Source organism: Chiloscyllium plagiosum, chromosome 28 (genome assembly GCF_004010195.1).
Source record: "Chiloscyllium plagiosum isolate BGI_BamShark_2017 chromosome 28, ASM401019v2, whole genome shotgun sequence".
In the NCBI taxonomy this organism is placed as follows: domain Eukaryota; kingdom Metazoa; phylum Chordata; class Chondrichthyes; order Orectolobiformes; family Hemiscylliidae; genus Chiloscyllium; species Chiloscyllium plagiosum.
This window is the reverse complement of record NC_057737.1, coordinates 46,840,771-46,851,375: the sequence shown is the minus strand read 5'-3', so window position 1 is coordinate 46,851,375 and position 10,605 is coordinate 46,840,771. Positions and strand designations below refer to the sequence as shown.

Sequence of the window (10,605 nt, the reverse complement as noted above, 5' to 3'; positions counted from 1 at the left end):
AAACACGGCAGGGCTGGGAGCTAGGACCTGGTGTGGGGCTGGAGCTGGGTGTGGGGGCGGGGTTAGGTCTGGGGGCGGGGACGGAGATCGGCGTGGGGGCGGGGTCGGGTGTGGTGATGTCCAATTGTATAGGTCTCAGGCAGTGTCACGTTTTGTATTAAGAACAAGTCATCCAGGTTACTTTTGTCAACAACAAATAACTTTATTATCAAAAGCAAATTTACTCAAAGATGAAAAAATTATTGACACATATATAATATATATATATATATATAGTGCGCACAATTCTGAGGAGAAACAAAAAATGAAAACACTGCACAGTGTCAACTTTAAAGTACTTTAAAAGTAAAGTCAACACAAAAAATCAATTAATCACAAATTATCCCAAATGTTGTTCATATTTCAGGGTTATTCTGCATACAGAAGTTGGTGGAACCGGAGTGTTTTCCTGGAACATTTGTATTTGGTTATATTCTTTTTTTCTGGACATTGTGGATAGATTCCATGAATCTTATCCAGGAATCCTTCCCAATTTGTAAAGATGACCTCTGTGTTCAGCTCACACACTTTGCTGAGAGGAATTGTGATGAAAGAGGGAGGGCATGATGGGCTGTTGGAGACGCAGGCACATCTTAGATTCTGTCTCATTGAATTTAAAAATGCAGATGTCTTATCCGACTCACAACCGGGGCAATGTGACCTCCCTCTGAAAGTTCTGCAGACTCCGTAAAAGCTCCCTTCTGCTTGCAGGTGCAATATTGTTGTACCCAGTGCCTTGTATTAGCAACATGTTCATTTGGTTAAAAGTTCTCGATATATTTATATGGTTCATGTAATCTTTTAGATAATACCATTTGCATCACTTCTCTTTGTAAGAGTAGTTATAAATAGACCAGAGAAGAATGCCGAAGCAGGTGTTGCTCTATGCAGTGTATGGCAAGAAACTGGGGTTCATTGCCACATGAAGTGGTTGTTGTAAATAACTTGATGCATTTAGTGGGAGACTTGATGCACACAAGGCGGGAGGAATTGGAGGGATATGGCAGCATTGTGGAGGAGGCAGTTAGAATGGTGGAAGCTTATGTGATTTATGGGCCAGCATGGAACATTTGATCATATTTCTGTGATGTAGATTTAATGTAATTCTATGTAATATTTTCTGCTTTTGTCTCCCTCATTGACCATGTTAGAGGCACCCTTTGCTGCTGATTTGAGTGGTTAACCGAAACATTTGATAGTTCTTGATGGTTAGACTGATGGCAAACAAATTGAATACATAATTTTTAAAAATAATTAGTGTGCGAGTATCAAAATGGATAAGCAAGAAATAATTACATTGTGTGTTGGACCAGATTTAACATCGGAGATGTGTCCACCACATTCTACCTCAAATCAGTTGTTGTCTGTGTTGGCTTGCTGTTCAAGAAAATGTTTTGTTCATTATGCTACGAAAAGGTTTACCTTTTGGATTTGACTGTCTCCTTGAGCTTAATGTAGCCTTCAGTAGTGAAGTCAGTGCCTTGGAATCTGCATCATAACGTTGTGGGTTCAAGCCCCACTCCAGAAACTCACACACATAGCATAAGTCGGTTATTCAGTTTAGTACTGAGGGAGTACTGTCCTGCAACAGGTATCATCTTTTCGTTAACATGTTAATCCAAAAACCTATTTCACCTGAAATATACAACATGAACAAAGATACATTTATATCTAAGAGTTTGAAATCCACATGGAAAGCTTTAGGCAAAATAGGAACTCAAAATACAGTGAGTTCAGATATAACGCATTAGTTCAGTTCTCATGCGGTCTGACGTTCTAAGAAAATCGTGCAATAACTGCACCATTTAAATGAATGGGGCTGGAATCGTGTTATGGGTAAGGACGTTTGCATTCTACAAATGACAATTTAATTCTTCAATCGTGTTAAAGCCAATTCATGTTGAAGAAGTGCGCGTCAAAGCAGAACCAACTGTACATTAAAGTTAAATTTTAAATACAACATTTAAATGTGATTTGGATTCATTTGTCTATATCTGAGTGAAATCTTTCTAAGGAATATATTAAAGGAGTTTTTAAAGTCAGAAAGCAAGTTAGATATTTAAGGAATGAATTTGAGAGCTTGGGACATAGCAACTGAATACACAGACATAAATGTTGAAGCAATTACAATCATGGATGCACAATAGGCTAGAATTATTGGTATGCAGATACCTGCAGGGTTGTGGGGCTGGTGGAGATTCAGAGATAGGGAAGGGCGAGGCCATGAGCGATTTGAAAACAAAAATGAGAATGTTAAAATCAAGGTTTTATTTGACTGAGAGTCAACGAACACAAGAATGTACAATTTTATCATTCTCCAATGAATCAGCAACACTAAAAGGACATGCTGGTTATGTAGTAACAGGAGTAGGTCATTCAGCCCATCAAATTACTCCAGTGATTGTACATAGCATTTCTGTCTGCAGATCTGAACAGGTTAATGGGCAGTAAATTTTGACTTTTCATTCGAGGTTTTGCTGTAGTGTAATTCACAATGTGAAAGTCAGATTGCATATAATGTAACAGTGTGGGTTACATCTAAAATAGAACACTGTTCTATAGTCTATTTGAGAGTTCTGCATCTGTTGAGTTTGGGTTACTGTCTTGCATTGTCATGTGTTCATGGAACTGCAATCATATGACTGGTAGGGTGTATGATATTTCTTATACAGTTTTTCAGCTAGCCACTTGATTTCTTCCTCCTATTTCAGCCCATCAGCTGTATTGATTATTGTCCTGTCACCTCTTGAGCTAATCTCCCTTTTATCACCCTAATTTTCTTCCCATAACCACTGTAACAACCCCATTGTCACCCTGCAAGTCTCTGGACCCTCTGACTCTAGTGCAGCCCCTGATCTGTCTCTATGACTCATTTTATTCTGTTGGTTTCAGTGAGTTGGGGAGAGGCGAAGGGACAGGGTCAAGGCACAGCAAAAAAGAGGAAGAAGAAGGCAAGTTGCAGAAAAGCTGATAAGAGGCAGACTGAAGACAGAAAAAAATAGAGGTGGGGAGAAGTGATATAAAGAAACTCAGAAGTATTGACTCAATGGCAGACAGAATGAATATGAGACAGAGAGACAGGGAAAGAGAATCTACAAGGATAGGCAGGCAGAAAGAATCAGCATAGGGGATAAAGAGACAATTTCAGGTCAATATCATTGGAGTTCAGCTTGTACATAGAGTCTCTTATATAACCAGATGGGAAAGGCTTTGGATACTGCTGATATTTGAGATTTGGCATTTACTCCGTGCAATCAGGAAGTGCTCACTTGACAATTAAGTTCTTCCTTTTTATTTAAATAACAAGTGTTTGCAAAATCAGGAAGCAAAATACTGCACAGACAAACCGTAGAGTAACGTACCAGCAGTGTACTAGGTTTTCCATTCCTGTTCAGTCAAGACTTGGTAGAAAAACAGCAGCAGCAGCAACAACATGTAAATATAATTTATGTGACATCTTTAATCAGTGCAACATCCCCAAGGCGTTTAATTGGCTTGTATTCAGATGAAATTTGACATTGAGCCAAAGAAGATATTGCGACAGGTGAGCAACCGTTTGATCAAAGAGAGGTTTTAAGGAGGGCAGAACAGTAGAGAGACGGAGTTTAATGATAGAATTCCATGGTTCAAGGCCAGAGGCCTGGCTGCCAGTGGGCAAAGGGCCAGAATTGGAGGAACACAAAGTTCTCAGTAGATTGTAAAACTGGTGTAGGTTAAATAAACACTAGTCATAAAATCTAACTGTGTGGCATCAATAGAGTAGCCACTGTGGAGTTGGAGTTCTCAAAATGGGCGGCACGGTGGCACAGTGGTTAGCACTGCTGCCTGGGCGGCACGGTGGCACAGTGGTTAGCACTGCTGCCTCACAGCGCCTGAGACCCGGGTTCAATGTAATGTAATCTAATCTAATCTAATCTAATCTAAAATGTCAGGCATGCATTCTGACCATGCATTCTTGCACAATGCCAAACCCTGGGATGGACACTTACATAGACATGTCAAGAAAAAGGGACAGGAATTGGCTGTCTCAAGTTTGCTTTGTGATTCAATGAGATCGTGGCTGATCGGACTCTGGCCTTAAGTCCACTTTCCTGCCTATCCCCCGTAACCCTCACTTCTTGTCGATCAAAAATCTGATGGATTGAGCCTTGAATTTAGGACTGGGGGCATTTCAAGTCATACCTGGCATAAAGCAAGATGTTTGTGGTTTTTAGAGGTCAATGATTTCAGCTCCAGGACATCTGTGCAGGAATTCTTCAGGGTGGTGTCCTAGGCCCAGCCATCTTTAACTGCTCCATTAAAGACCTACCCGCAATCATTAGATCAGAAGTAGGAATGTTTGCTATTGATTATGCGATGTTTAGACGATTCATAACTCCTTTGTTACGGAGCAGTCCATGTCCAAAAGTAGCAAGGACATGCCAGGGCTTGAGTTCATAAGTGCAAGTAACATTCACATATGTGCCAAGCTATGCTATTTCCACCAAGAGACAATCTTAACCATCTCTCTTGATGTTCAATGGCATTACCATTGCTGAATCACCCAATAACAACATCATGAGGGTTCCCCTGGATCAGGAGCTGAACTGGACCAGCCAAATAAATAGTGTCTACTAGAGCAGATTGCTATACACCTGGTGTGCTCTGTAGCAAGACTTTGCTGCTTTTATATTCTATCTCCCTCACAATAAAGGCCAATATGGCATTTGTCTCCCTATTTACTTGTGATTCCTGCATGTAATATTTTGTGATTCAGGTACAAGGCTATCAGATCCTTTTTTACTACTGGATTTTGCAATTTCTCTCACGAGGTAAATCTCTCATTTTCTGGGTTTACTCTCAAATTTAACCTATCTAAATCCTTTTGCAGACCCTTTTATATCCTCCTTGCTTTCCTATCTACCTTTGTACTATAAGCAAATTTGGCTACGATATCGTAATATATTTATCCAAATCGTTAATGTAGATCATAAATAGTTTAACCTCAGCAATGATCCTTGCAGCATTTGACTGGTTACAGTTTACCAATCTGAAATGACCCATTTATCCCAGCTGTTTCCTGTTCATTTGCTAATCCTCGATCATATTACCCCAATAACAGGAACTCTTGTGCAATAACTTTTATCTGGTACCTCATCAAGTGCCTTTTCTACTGTTATGAAGATTTTTTACATTTAATATTACTTGGATGACAGGTTTTGAAGGGTTGTAGAGAAAAAATATTTATTTCAAGTTTTCTGGAAATACTTGGAGCAGTTCTTTCGAAATATATAATTGAATGGTCGCTGCTGACTTTGGAGATTTTTTTAAACAACACTTTTGAGATATTACATGACTAGTGATTACTGCTTGCTTTTAGTTTTGAATAGTGATTGCTTGGTGAGATTTGTGTTTCATCTGGTTCAGTTTGAGGAAAACCTGCTAAGGACAAGCTGCCCAGTTGACCCCGCCCATTTCTGAAAAGAAAATCCTCCAGTTGGTTTAAGGTGAAATCAATTTGTTTTTTGATTGAAAAAAACATTTCAAAATTGTATTTCCAGAGCAAATTGTGTCTGCAAGACTTCAAATGCAACTGTGCATGACGAATAACTTGATCAAATGTCTCAAAGTTGAAATAACAGACTATGGAACATTCTATGATTTATCCATTTGCCTTCAGGAATAATTTAAGGGTTTTCTTTCAGAAAGCCAGTCACTGCAGACAATACTATTTTCCCCTTTACTTGAATAGATGAGTATGTTTTTTGTGTGTTGGCATTTATGCTTTTATATCATTGACTTTATATATTTACTAATGATTGCATCTTTATTGAATAAGTTTTGGTTTGATAATAAATCAATAGTTTTTTAAGAAATTTGGATGCTAGATCTTGTTTTTTAAACATGATATAGAGAAGGTGTTTAATTTGTCATCTTGGTAACAAGTAAAAGTATTTTATCTTATGATGTTATTCATGGAGTAGTGAGACTATAGTGACGGTCTACCCTCTCCAGCCTCAGTACTGACAGACCTCCAAATAGACAACATTTGCTGCTTCCCCTTTATCCATTAATCAACATCCTCAAAGAACTTAAATACATTAGTCAAATAATTTAATGTTCACAAAGCCATGATGACTCTGTACAATAATACAATGCAATATATAATACAATATACATTACAGCAGAGAAACAGTCCGCTGGCCAACAAGCCTGCACTAATTTCTAATCCTTATTTAGATCCGCTACTTATAGCGCATACATGATTTGTACCCCTCTGTTCGCCTCCTGTTCATGTGTCTATTACTAATGTGTCTGATCCTGCCACCTCCACTGACAGTGCATTCCAGGCACCCATCATCCTGTATGTGAAAAAATTTCCCTGCACTTCTCCCCTAAACGTCCCCCCATCTCTCATCTTGAACCTATGCCCTCTTTCATGCTTGACCTTTCCACACTGGGAACGAGTCACCCCACCATGCCTCTCATAATTGTGTATTTCTCTGTCAGATCTTCCCTCAGCTTCTGTCTTTCCAGTGAGAACAAGTTTGTTCAGCCTTTCCTCAAATCTAAAACCCTCCACACCAGACAACACTATGGTAAACCTCTGCACCCTTTCCAAAGCATCCACTTCTTTCTGGTAGTGTGATGATTGGAAATGCATGTAATATTCCAAATGTGGTCTGAATAAAGCTGTTACATAATCAATGCCTCGTCCGATGGAGACAAGTGTGCTGTATGCCTTGTTGACCATCTTATCTAGCCATGTTGTAACATACAGGGATATGTGGATCTGTATGCCAAGTTCCCTCTGTGTGTCAGTGCTCCTAAGGGTTCTGCGACTTATTGCATAACTCACAACTGAATTTGATCTTCCAAAATGCATCACCTCACATTTGTCCAGATTAAACTTCATTTGCTATTTCTTTGCCCAAATCTGCAATCTATCAATATCCAGCTGTATCCTTTCACTATCCTGCTCACTACCTGCAAATTCGCCAATTCTGGTGTCATCCACAAACTTACCAATCAGATCACCTACATTTTCCTCCAGATCATTTGTGTGTATATACATTACAAATAACAAAGTTTCCAGCACTGATCCCTATAGAATGCTGCTAGTTACTGATCTCCATTCGGAAAAGTATCTTCCACCACTCCACTCTGTCTTCTTTAACCAAGTCAATGTTATATCCATCTCGCCAGTTCATTCCGGATCCCATGACACTCTACCTATTGTATCAATCTGCCATGAGCTACCTTATCAAATGCCTTACTAAATTATAGGTAGACAGTGTTCACTGTTCTTCCCTTGTCGATCATTCTTGGTACCTCCTCAAAAATATTGTAATTGTATTAGCCCCCACCACTTCCTCTGGCAGCTCATTCCATAAACGCATAACCCTCTGTGTGAAAAAGTTGCCCCTTAGGTCCCTTTTAAATATTTCGCTTCTCACCTTAAACCTATGCTTTCTAGTTTTGGACTTCCCCTAAAGAACCAGGAAAAAAATCTATCCATACCCCTCATGATTTTAATAATTTCTGTAGGTTATCCCTTTGCCTCCGATGCTCCAAGGAAAATAACCCCAGCCTATTCAGTCTCTCTCTGTAACAAACTCTCCAACCCTGGCAACATCCTTGTAAATTGTTTCTGGATCCTTTCAAGTTTCACAACATCCTTCCTATAGGAGGGAGACGCAGTATCCCAAACTAATGCACGCAGTATCCCAAACTAATCTCCTGTATAGCTGCAACATGACCTCCCAACTCCTGTACTCAATGCACTGACCAATAAAGGAAAGCATACCGAACACCACCTTCACTATTCTACCTACCTGTGACTCTACTTCCAAGGAACTATATACCTCCAATCCAAGGGCTCTTTGTTCAGCAACACTCCCTTACCATTAAGTGTATAAGTCCTGCCCTGATTTGCCTTTCCAGAATGCAGCACTTCACATTTATCTAAATTAAACTTCATCTGCCACTCCTCAGCCCAGTGAATCATCTGATCAAGATCCAGTTGTACTCTGAAGTAACCTTCTTCGCTATCTTCTAAACCTCTAATTTTGGTGTCAGCTGCAAACTTATGGTCATTACAACATTCCCCATTGAAACTTTGATCGCTTGGCTGGGCTTATTTCTCAATACCATGTCCAGTATGGCCCTGTTCCTCATTGGACCATCCACATACCATTTAAAAAAACCTTCCAGGACACTTCTAACAGATTGCTCTTGATCCAAACCCGTGGTGCTAAGGGAGTCCGGTTCAGTATGGGGGGAGTTAAAATCAAAAACCACAATAACCCTGTTATTTTCACATCTTTCCAGAGGCTGACTACATATCTCTTTATCTCCTGCTGGCAGCTGGGAGGTCTTTAGTACAATCCCAGCATTGTGACTTCACCCTTCCTATTCCTGAACTATACCTATAACGCCTTGCTGTAAGATCCCTCCAGGATGTTCTCCCTCAACACAGCTGTGATATGCTCTCTGACCAGTAATGCAACTCCCTCACCTCTTTTTGCTTACTCTTCTGTCTTGTCTAAAACATCAATATCCTTGAATGTTAAACTGCCAATCCTGCCCCTCTTTCAACTATGTCTCTGTTACAGCAACAATATCACAATAGCATGTATTAATCTGGGCTCTAAGTTCATCTGTCTTATCTATTATACTTCTTGCATTGTAGCAAATGCAGTCCAAACCTCCAGTTCTGCTGAGCTCAGCAACCCTCTCCCTGACTACTCTTCCTCTTGACTATATTTGTCTTAATGTCAAGCACTTCCCCAATCTCTATACTTATTGACCTGCTGCTCTGGTTCTCATCCCATTGCCACACTAATTTAACCCCTCCTGAGTTGGCATTTGGTAGGACATTGGTGCTCGTCCAGTTTAGGTGCATCCTGTTTTATTTTCTACAGGTCCAACCTCCCCTGGAAGACATCTCAATGATCCACATATGTGAAGCTCTCACATTTGCACCAGCTCTTTAGTCACATGTTCAGTATGTCACTTTTCCTAGATTCTGTAACACATGGTATAGGAAGTAAGCCTGTGTTGGCAGTAGTGTCGACAAGGTTGGCCCAGCAGTGAAGAAATGATGCCTGAAGAATGGCAACTCCACTATTTTGCCTGCAACAGTAGTAGATTCGCCAAGTTTAAGTGCATTTAGGTTATCATTGGACGTACATGGAATAGTGTAGGTGGGATGGGCTTCAGATTAGTACGACAGGGCGGCGCAACATCGAGGGCCAAAGGGCCTGTACTGCGCTGTAATGTTCTATGTTCTAACGCCTCCGTGCCTACTTCTTCAACCAGGATTCTCGCCCACCCTCTGACGACCATTTCTCCCGCCTCCAACACACCCCATCCACCGGGACAACCCGTGCTGGCCTCTTACCTGCCCTCGATCTCTTCATAGCCAACTGCCGCCGCGACATTAACCGTCTCAACCTCTCCACCCCTCTCACCCACTCCAACCTCTCACCCTCGGAACGTGCAGCCCTCCACTCCCTTTGTTCCAACCCCAACCTCACTATCAAACCGGCAGACAAGGGAGGCGCGGTGGTAGTTTGGCGCACCGATCTTTACACCGCTGAAGCTAGACGCCAACTCGCGGACACCACCTCCTATTGTTCCCTTGACCATGACCCCACCTCCCACCACCAAACCATCATCTCCCAGACCATCCATAACCTCATCACCTCAGGGGATCTCCCATCCACCGCCTCCAACCTCATAGTCCCACAACCCCGCACCGTCCGTTTCTACCTCCTGCCCAAAATCCACAAACCTGACTGCCCTGGCCGACCCATTGTCTCAGCCTGCTCCTGCCCCACCGACCTCATCTCTGCATACCTTGACATGGTCCTGTCCCCCTTAGTCCAAGAACTCCCCACCTATGTTCGGAACACCACCCACGCCCTCCACCTCCATGATTTTCGCTTCCCCGGTCCCCAACGCCTTATATTCACCATGGACATCCAGTCCCTGTACACCTCCAACCCCCATCACGAAGGCCTCAAGGCCCTCCGCTTCTTCCTTTCCTGCTGTACCAACCAGTACCCTTCCACTGACACCCTCCTTTGACTGACTGAATTGGTCCTCACTCTGAACAACTTCTCTTTCCAATCCTCCCACTTCCTCCAAACCAAAGGAGTAGCCATGGGCACCCGCATGGGCCCCAGCTATGCCTGCCTCTTCGTAGGAGATGTGAAACAATCCATCTTCCGCAGCTACACTGGCACCATCCCGCCACCTTTTCCTCCACTACATCGATGACTGTATCGGCGCTGCCTCGTGCTCCCACGAGGAGATTGAACAGTTCATCCACTTTACTAACACCTTCCACTCCGACCTCAAATTTACCTGGACCGTCTCAGATTCCTCCCTCCCCTTCCTAGACCTCTCTATTTCTATCTCGGGCGACCGAATCAACACGGACGTTTACTATAAACCGGCCAACTCCCACAGCTACCTAGACTACACCTCCTCCCACCCTGCCCCCTGTAAAAACGCCATCCCATTCTCCCAATTCCTTCGTCTCCGCTGCATCTGCTCCCAGGAGGACCAGTTCCAATACCG

At 42.1% G+C, this 10,605-nt stretch overlaps 1 protein-coding gene across 8 annotated transcripts in view; it reads left to right on the top strand.

The window, feature by feature from the left end:
* The window catches only part of camkk1a (calcium/calmodulin-dependent protein kinase kinase 1, alpha a), a 242,033-nt gene that overhangs the window by 13,330 nt on the left and 218,098 nt on the right, over positions 1-10,605 (top strand). Inside the window, exon 1 of one of the 8 annotated variants that reach the window (XM_043718824.1) lies at positions 2,582-3,583. The exons of the other annotated variants lie outside the window; for them this stretch is intronic. The gene's annotated coding sequence lies outside the window, so the exon portion shown is untranslated. Of the gene's footprint in view, positions 1-2,581; positions 3,584-10,605 lie in introns of those variants that run through there. 8 annotated transcript variants of the gene reach the window in all.